At 49.2% G+C, this 8,701-nt stretch overlaps 1 pseudogene; it reads right to left on the bottom strand.

The window, feature by feature from the left end:
* Positions 1-331: 331 nt before the first annotated feature.
* On the bottom strand, positions 332-6,407 carry LOC119890637 (annotated as a pseudogene).
* Positions 6,408-8,701: the final 2,294 nt, after the last annotated feature.

Genomic DNA, 8,701 nt, shown 5'->3' on the forward strand with positions numbered 1-8,701 from the left:
AAGCAATGATACAGCAAACCCTTAGTACACAGTAAGTAATGTCTATACTTATGATATCAGGTGAGGGTTGAAATGTTTGCTCACTTGCTTTTATAGCAAAGATTCTGACTTCCTGTCGATTCTGAGCTCAGAACAGGCCAGATGATACGCTTTTACTTTGAAGGTGAAAATGCAGGGTCTTCTGGTCTGTCTCTGACAGCTTGTCGCGCCCAGGAAGCAGGGGGCGTGGTGCCCTGACGTCATCCAGAGGGAGGCGTGTCCACAGTGGTGGGCTGCCAATCGGGGATCTCTGTGGTTTTAAAGAGTTTTAAAAAGACGTAAATGCAGGTTGGTCCTTTGAAAGCCCTTTTTTAATGACTGAATGTGCTAAAGCGTTCAGTAAGAAGACAGAGCAGCTGCCCGTCAGTGAAGCAGCGTTCTCGTCACAGATTTCTGAAGACGGTAACAGGAAACAATAAATAAGAAGGCATTTCAGTTACAACAGATTATTCTGATGAAGACATCTGCATTCTATCTTGGTCATATAAAACTTGTGCGCATGTTTACTGTGAATGTTTCGTCGTGTACACCACCCAGGTAGCAGCCGCAGCAGAAGCCCCGCCCCCTCCACACCTGTCATCATCTCATTACAGCAACAACTTTTCCATCATGTAAATACAGTAGAAAGAAAACTCAGAGGCTCTCAGGAGACCGTGTCCCTGCAGCTCCACCCGCTCTGCAGTGGAGGGGGGGGGGGGGGGGGGGGGGGGGGCGTGGCTCTGTGGCGGCGCCGGTGGCGGAGCAGCTCCCTCAGTTTCAGTCCATATCCTGGATGCGACGGCAGATGTCAGCTGTAAACTCCGAACACTTGGAGTTTCCTCCCAGGTCCTTCGTCAGCACCTGAGGTACAAACACGCCTCGTCAAACAACGCCGTTTCCATGGTTACAACCTCACATGTTGTAGATCACATGTCACTGCAGCAGTTGGTTATTTTGATTCATTGTTCAGCAGAATCCCAAACGATACTTTAATAGGAAGATAATTGCTATGACAGGATAATAACTTCCAGGGAACACAGCGAACGCGCCGCACTGACTCTGCTCTCTGCGTCTCTGGCGGTGACACTAAACTACAGAGACGATGTGAGGGAGTCAGAACTTTCAGGTCTGCTACGTGCTAACGATGCATTAGCATAGCCCCACAGGTAGCCGCTGCTTACCGCTGGAGCATTTCAGAACCCGTGGGATAACGGAACATAAAACTTATATCAAACATCGTCTAACACTACGGTGTTAGGCCACCGTGTGAGAAAATATTCCCACCAGCCTTGAACGCACCATCGGAAAATTTAATACCTTAAGTGCCCTGATTTAATTTGAAGACCTTTCCAGACTTTTTAAGGAGCAGCAAGGACTCCAGACCTCTGCAGAACTTTTCTTTCTACGTTCATTGGGACCAAAATACCAAAGCAAATTCTTTGTCTGTTGAAAACCTCCTGGCATTAAACCTGATCCTGATCCGAGGACACCGGGCCACTCAGACTCCTCAGAGACACATTCACAGTCTTCTCTTGGGTCTGAACCGAACCCGGTCCAGGCCTCATTACTCGACTGCCCCCTATGAGTCACGGACCTCTCTGCTTTCTGAATAAGCCTCTGATGAGCGCGCGGCGTGCAGGAAGCTGCCGTGGCGTCTTGGATTACAGTTTAGCGTAGAGACGCAGGACGGTCAGTGACCCAAACGCCTGTTTCTACTTCAGTAGCCTCAGAGTCTCACCTTCTTGTCTCTGATGGTGTCGAAACAGGCCGTCTGGATCTTGTTGCCGTAGTCATGGAGACCCATGTGGCGCAGCATCATGACAGCGCTGAGCAGCAGGGCGGTGGGGTTCGCCATGTCGAGGCCGGCGATGTCGGGGGCGGTGCCGTGGACCTGCAGGAGGAGCAGATTCTGTTCAGGCTGCTGAATTTACTTTTCTTCTAAATCTTTAATCATCTTTTCATTCACAGGAAGAAAGAAACATGTTGATTATTAAAGTTTGTTGCAGAGCTGAAACGAACTGAAATTAAAAAAAAAAAAAAAAAAGGAGAAACAAACCGATTCAAAGATGGCGACTCCATTGGCGCCGATGTTCCCGCTGGAGTGACTCCGAGGCCTCCGATCAGACCGGCGCACAGATCGCTGCAACAGTTCGAGACATGGAGTCAACACTGAACCCTCAGAGCAGAACATGAAGACAAACGCGTGCAGGAGGACGGACTGACCTGAGGATGTCTCCGTACAGGTTGGGCATGACCAGCACGTCGAACTGGGTCGGATCCTGAACCATCTGAAAGCCCGAAGCATCAGGTCAGAACCAGAGTTCGCATTTTAAACTAGAGAGCATGTTTATGTGACTTCACCGGCAGGGTCAGGACTCTCAGACTCACGTTGAGACAAACGGTGTCCAGGTACATCTCTGTGAACTTGATGTCTTTGAAGTTCTCGGCCACCTCGCGACACTTTCTGAGGAACAGCCCGTCTGACATCCGCCTGGACGGACAGAGAGAGAGAGAGAGAGAGAGAGTTACCGATCCAGTCGCCAACCCGTCATCGTCCTGCTGGGTTCATACTCACATGATGTTGGCCTTGTGGACGGCCGTCACGCTGGTTCTTTGGTTGTTCCTGGCGTACTCGAAGGCGTACTCTGCGATGCGTCTGCTGGCGTCCTCTGTGATCAGTTTGATGCTCTGAACGACGCCGTCCACGATCTACAACGACGAGACCGGAGTTTCAGAACAGAACGACCACAGGAAGTCAGCCGAGAGACTCCCGGGCTGGATTCGGGGTCTGGGTCGGTCCACCGTGTTTCACTCACAAGAGTCCGGCTGAAACTCATCTTCAGCTTGAACGGTTTCATCTGCTCATTTATGAAAAAAGTTGATTCATCTTTTAACTTTTCAAAGACAAAACAAAAGGTTTGACCTCAACACGTTCCTACAAACAAATTAAGAACTTTTGTCGGATCCGATCAGGTTTTCTTTTTGCTAAACTGCAGATGAAGCTGCCGTCGCCCAGAATTACAATAATCAGGAGGGGAAAATAAAACAGTTGGTGTTTAGAGAAACTCTGTGCTCTTAGTTTGGTGTCTGTGATTCCGAAGCACGAGCTGGCGTTGGTGGCGTTATAGCGTCCACTTTGTCGACCTTTTCCGGTGAGCCAGCTCGCTCCCCCTTCAGCCCTGCGCTCACTTGAATGTTGATAAAATAATAACCGTGCGCTCTATTTTCCAGATGTTATGGACTGAATGGATCAAACTGACGCGGCTGTTCTGGCGCTCTAAAGAAAGTATCCATCGTGTTACAGCTGCTGGTTTGGTCGCCAGTGAAACTGGCTTCAGGAGCTCAGAGGAAATGATGTGGTCTGAGTCGCCGTGACGCGTAGTTACATTTCTATCAGAGTATCTGATAACAGCGCACAGTTGAGTCATCAAGTATTTTCAGTTTGTCAGCACTTTTTAAACTTTCGTTTTACACTGAAGATGTTTGAGCCGTTTTTCTGTTTGTGCTGCGATTCAGATGGAAACATTTCCTGTTTACAGTCATTTATCAGCGTGTTGGGGAACGACAGAAGGTCAGAATTTAAACTGTTCTGGAATAGCTGGGCTAAAGACCGAGAGCTTCAGGGTCACTGAGCGGTCTGGTGAGTAATAAATGCTGCAGCCTTCACAGTCACCTGATCTCAGTGTCACACCTGGTGAGTGCTGGATCTGGACTCTGCCTCGGAGCAGCAGGTGGAGGAGGCTCTAAACGTGTTTTTGTCATCGTGGTGCTTCAGTGCTTCCTCACCTCCTGCTGCGTAGGAACACCGGAACATCCTTCACTAAAGGAAAGGAGGTGACGCCGTCCCACAATTCCTTGCGTAGCAACGTTTAAAGTGACGCAACATCCTCAAACTAAAAACAATAACTTTCTGGTCAGAATAAACTCTTGATGCCAGTAAAGATCGAGCAGCAGGAGCTCTCCAGTATTTGCCTTTTTGTAACCTGTAGTGAAGTGTGTTCACCTTCAGGCGGCGTGCACGAAGCAACGCTCGCTGTCCGGCAGGAGACGGCGGCTGAACGTAGCGTTAGCTTTTTATAAACGACCTGTCGAGCCCTCGGCGAGAACACGTTCGCTAACGTCGCCGCGGCTGCGTCACGGTGCAGCAGGTCACAGGTGAGTCCGGTTTGAACCCGTCTCTGCGTCCCGAACACTCACCACGTGTTCGATGCCGCTGTACTCGCCCTCCGTGTTCTCTCGGATGGTCACCAGGTTGACGTCGGTGTACGGGGTCTTGTAGCCCTCGATGGAGATGCAGGGTCGCACGTTGGCGTAAAGGTCGAAGGTCTTCCTCAGGAGCAGGTTCATGGAGGGGTGACCTGCGGCGATGGGCGTCTTCAGGGGTCCTGGAGGACACAACGTTTAGGGGGCACTCACAGAAAACTGAATCTGAAGCGCAGCTCTGAGCCTCACCAGACCTTTCAGTCCGATCTTGTTCTGGTCCATGGACTCTTTGGCGTCCGGAGGGATCATCCATCTGCCGCCGGGTCCCTTGATGGCCGTCACGTTCCTCTCCTCCCACCTGATTGGAGCCTGCGGGTCAAAAGAACACGTTGAAAGCTTCTGAAACTCACCAGGTCCGCCGCTTCTTCAGAACACTCACTTTGGCCGCTTCAAAGATCTTCATGACCGCCGTGGAGATCTCCGGCCCGATCCCGTCTCCAGGAATCAGAGTGACGGTCTGCATCTGCAGACAGAGAGACAGCGGCGTGAGAGACTCGCCGTGGCGGCTGATTAAAAAAAAATCTGATTTATCGGCCATTAGATTTTTGAACGCGAGTTCATGTCGTTCTGACCTCAGCGAGAAAACACGACAGCTTCAAATAATCTGTTGATCTTTATAAAAACGTTTCACCAAGAAAATTCAGTGACTCCTAAAATAATCAACAGCTGATCAGCTGAGGTGGGTCTGTTGCTGAGCGCCTCCTGGTGGACAAACTATGCAACAACAACACTCCCAACGTGACTGAAGCATCAACCTCTTTTCTAATCATTAATTAATCAGGTATTGATTTATCTGCAGTTGGCTCATATCAGCAGATCATATCACGCAGATTTATCAGAGGTCGCACGCCTTTAAGTGTCTTGATCAGGGACACACTGGTGGATGGGTCACAGTGGGGGATTGAACCAGGGTCTCTCACACCAAAGGCACGTCTTATCCACTGTTCCATCACCACCCAATCACACTCTGACCACACCTTCAGGAGCAACCTGGGGTTCACTGTGCGTGTGTGTGTGTGTGTGTGTGTGTCACAGCAGGCTGGTGTCCGGTTGGACCCTGAACTACTCACCCCTCTGGAAAAGGCAGCTGAAGACAGAGCGGGTCTCCTGAGGGCCCCCCCCACCACCTGGGTCAGCTGAGGAGACATGAAGGTCACTTTAACCACAAACGCTTTCACTTCCTGTGTTTCACTAAAAGCTGTCTGCACAGGTATTCGTTAGTTTCAGGGTTCTTTGTTATCGATGAACAGCAGGTCGATAGAAACGGTGATTATCATAAATTATTATTATAATAAACCAACAAAGTCTTCATGTTATTCACTTCCAGTGAACTTTTAGTGACTAACCGGTTTCACCATCACGGATTCAGAGAAAGGTCTGATGTTAATTCCAGTAGTATCGGGAAGAAAACACGTATGTTAACGTTTCCCCTGTTTATCTTCATCTTTCTGTGTCCGTCCTGTCCCACAGGAGGGACATGTTGTCTTGTTTCCTCATTTTGTGTGTATTTGGACAAAACTTCAGAGCTCTACGGAGGACTTCATGTTAGCCGAATTTAACAGTGGGAACACAGCTTCTTTCTCAACTCTTCTTTTCTTTTCTACGCGGTTTGGATTTTGCCCAAAGTGCGAAGGAACCTTAAATTAGCAGATTCTCTACAGGAGTCTCGGCCGCCTCACCGGAGCCTCGGCCGGCGGTGACAGTTTGTAGTTTCCCGGTGGTGTTAGTGAACATGCGGAGAAAGTCGTGACAGACCCGGTGAACAACAACAGTGAGCTCTGCTAGCTCTGCTAGCTCTGCTAGCTCTGCTAGCTCTGCTAGCTCCTGCATCTCTCATCACGTTGAAGGACACGCAGGAGTTAGCTGATATGCTAACGAGCTAACGACAGCGGTTAAAGCCGCTTTCAGAGACTCGAACCCGCACAACAAAACAACAGAACAGCCGACACGTCCGCTCACAAAGAACCCACAGAACCAGACTGTTTGACTCCTCCTCAGGGTTCTCTGTTCTTTATAAATCAGCTATTTCTTACCATTGACCTCCACGCGCTGCCTGCCATTCTGCTGCGGAAGAGGAGTCACAAAGATCCTCTGTGAGGAAGAGGAGTCACTCTGATCTGAGAGCAGGAGTAGTCACAAAGATCCTCTGTGAGGAAGAGGAGTCACTCTGATCTGAGAGCAGGAGTAGTCACAAAGATCCTCTGTGAGGAAGAGGAGTCACTCTGATCTGAGAGCAGGAGTAGTCACAAAGATCCTCTGTGAGGAAGAGGAGTCACTCTGATCTAAGATGAAGAGGAGTCACAAAGATCCTCTGTGAGGAAGAGGAGTCACTCTGATCTGTGAGGAAGAGGAGTCACAAAGATCCTCTGTGAGGAAGAGGAGTCACTCTGATCTGAGAGGAAGAGGAGTCACAAAGATCCTCTGTGAGGAAGAGGAGTCACTCTGATCTAAGATGAAGAGGAGTCACAAAGATCCTCTGTGAGGAAGAGGAGTCACTCTGATCTGAGAGCAGGAGTAGTCACAAAGATCCTCTGTGAGGAAGAGGAGTCACTCTGATCTGAGAGCAGGAGTAGTCACAAAGATCCTCTGTGAGGAAGAGGAGTCACTCTGATCTGAGAGCAGGAGTAGTCACAAAGATCCTCTGTGAGGAAGAGGAGTCACTCTGATCTAAGATGAAGAGGAGTCACAAAGATCCTCTGTGAGGAAGAGGAGTCACTCTGATCTGTGAGGAAGAGGAGTCACAAAGATCCTCTGTGAGGAAGAGGAGTCACTCTGATCTGAGAGGAAGAGGAGTCACAAAGATCCTCTGTGAGGAAGAGGAGTCACTCTGATCTAAGATGAAGAGGAGTCACAAAGATCCTCTGTGAGGAAGAGGAGTCACTCTGATCTGAGAGCAGGAGTAGTCACAAAGATCCTCTGTGAGGAAGAGGAGTCACTCTGATCTGAGAGCAGGAGTAGTCACAAAAATCCTCTGTGAGGAAGAGGAGTCACTCTGATCTAAGATGAAGAGGAGTCACAAAGATCCTCTGTGAGGAAGAGGAGTCACTCTGATCTAAGATGAAGAGGAGTCACAAAGATCCTCTGTGAGGAAGAGGAGTCACTCTGATCTAAGATGAAGAGGAGTCACAAAGATCCTCTGTGAGGAAGAGGAGTCACTCTGATCTGAGAGGAAGAGGAGTCACAAAGATCCTCTGTGAGGAAGAGGAGTCACTCTGATCTAAGATGAAGAGGAGTCACAAAGATCCTCTGTGAGGAAGAGGAGTCACTCTGATCTGAGAGCAGGAGTAGTCACAAAGATCCTCTGTGAGGAAGAGGAGTCACTCTGATCTGAGAGCAGGAGTAGTCACAAAGATCCTCTGTGAGGAAGAGGAGTCACTCTGATCTGAGAGCAGGAGTAGTCACAAAGATCCTCTGTGAGGAAGAGGAGTCACTCTGATCTAAGATGAAGAGGAGTCACAAAGATCCTCTGTGAGGAAGAGGAGTCACTCTGATCTGTGAGGAAGAGGAGTCACAAAGATCCTCTGTGAGGAAGAGGAGTCACTCTGATCTGAGAGGAAGAGGAGTCACAAAGATCCTCTGTGAGGAAGAGGAGTCACTCTGATCTAAGATGAAGAGGAGTCACAAAGATCCTCTGTGAGGAAGAGGAGTCACTCTGATCTGAGAGCAGGAGTAGTCACAAAGATCCTCTGTGAGGAAGAGGAGTCACTCTGATCTGAGAGCAGGAGTAGTCACAAAGATCCTCTGTGAGGAAGAGGAGTCACTCTGATCTGAGAGCAGGAGTAGTCACAAAGATCCTCTGTGAGGAAGAGGAGTCACTCTGATCTAAGATGAAGAGGAGTCACAAAGATCCTCTGTGAGGAAGAGGAGTCACTCTGATCTGTGAGGAAGAGGAGTCACAAAGATCCTCTGTGAGGAAGAGGAGTCACTCTGATCTGAGAGGAAGAGGAGTCACAAAGATCCTCTGTGAGGAAGAGGAGTCACTCTGATCTAAGATGAAGAGGAGTCACAAAGATCCTCTGTGAGGAAGAGGAGTCACTCTGATCTGAGAGCAGGAGTAGTCACAAAGATCCTCTGTGAGGAAGAGGAGTCACTCTGATCTGAGAGCAGGAGTAGTCACAAAGATCCTCTGTGAGGAAGAGGAGTCACTCTGATCTAAGATGAAGAGGAGTCACAAAGATCCTCTGTGAGGAAGAGGAGTCACTCTGATCTAAGATGAAGAGGAGTCACAAAGATCCTCTGTGAGGAAGAGGAGTCACTCTGATCTAAGATGAAGAGGAGTCACAAAGATCCTCTGTGAGGAAGAGGAGTCACTCTGATCTGAGAGCAGGAGTAGTCACAAAGATCCTCTGTGAGGAAGAGGAGTCACTCTGATCTGAGAGCAGGAGTAGTCACAAAGATCCTCTGTGAGGAAGAGGAGTCA

This window comes from Micropterus salmoides, unplaced genomic scaffold (assembly GCF_014851395.1).
Source record: "Micropterus salmoides isolate LMB-PRFRI ecotype aquatic unplaced genomic scaffold, ASM1485139v1 Ms_hic_scaffold_6, whole genome shotgun sequence".
Taxonomy (NCBI): Eukaryota; Metazoa; Chordata; class Actinopteri; order Centrarchiformes; family Centrarchidae; genus Micropterus; species Micropterus salmoides.